Genomic DNA, 598 nt, shown 5'->3' with positions numbered 1-598 from the left:
CTGGATACAGCACTTTGAGGCCTTGGGAGTTATTTCTTGGTGAATGTATGATTCATTTTCACTTTTCAGATAAGACTTACAGCTATTGATGTCAAACATGTAGTTTTTGGGGGGTTTCCCTGGTGGCTCAGACGGTAAAGAATTTGATGCAATTCAGGAAACCTGGGTTTGATCCCTGGGTTGTGAAGGTCCCTTGGAGAAGGGAATGGCTACCCATTCCAGTATTCTTGCCTGGAGAATTCCATGGACAGAGGAGCGTGGCAGGCTACAGTCCATGGGATCGCAAAAAGTCAGACACGACTGAGTGACTGACACCTTTACTTTTCACACCTGTGATTTAACTAGTGTTTTATTTTCAGCTCTCAACTCTAACATAATCTTTAACTGAAGTTCATTTAAAATAAACTAATATAAATAAAGGACAAAAATGGTATGGACCTATCAGGAACAGAAATTATTAAGAAGTGGCAAGAATACACAGAAGAACTGTACAAAAAAGATCTTCATGACCCAGATAATCATGATGGTGTGATCACTCACCTAGAGCCAGAGGTCCTGGAATGTGAAGTCAAGTGGGCCTTAGGAAGCATCACTATGA

The 598-nt window shown here is 41.0% G+C and overlaps 1 protein-coding gene across 3 annotated transcripts in view; it reads right to left on the bottom strand.

Moving 5' to 3' along the window:
- Window positions 1–598, bottom strand: part of PRKG1 (protein kinase, cGMP-dependent, type I) — a 1,420,729-nt gene that overhangs the window by 264,776 nt on the left and 1,155,355 nt on the right. The gene's annotated exons all lie outside the window — the stretch shown is intronic.

The sequence above is a fragment of the Bison bison genome, unplaced genomic scaffold (genome assembly GCF_000754665.1).
Source record: "Bison bison bison isolate TAMUID 2011002044 unplaced genomic scaffold, Bison_UMD1.0 scf7180017860456, whole genome shotgun sequence".
Classification (NCBI taxonomy): domain Eukaryota; kingdom Metazoa; phylum Chordata; class Mammalia; order Artiodactyla; family Bovidae; genus Bison; species Bison bison.
The sequence above is the reverse complement of the archived record's forward strand: the minus strand, read 5'-3'. Positions and strand labels throughout refer to the sequence as shown.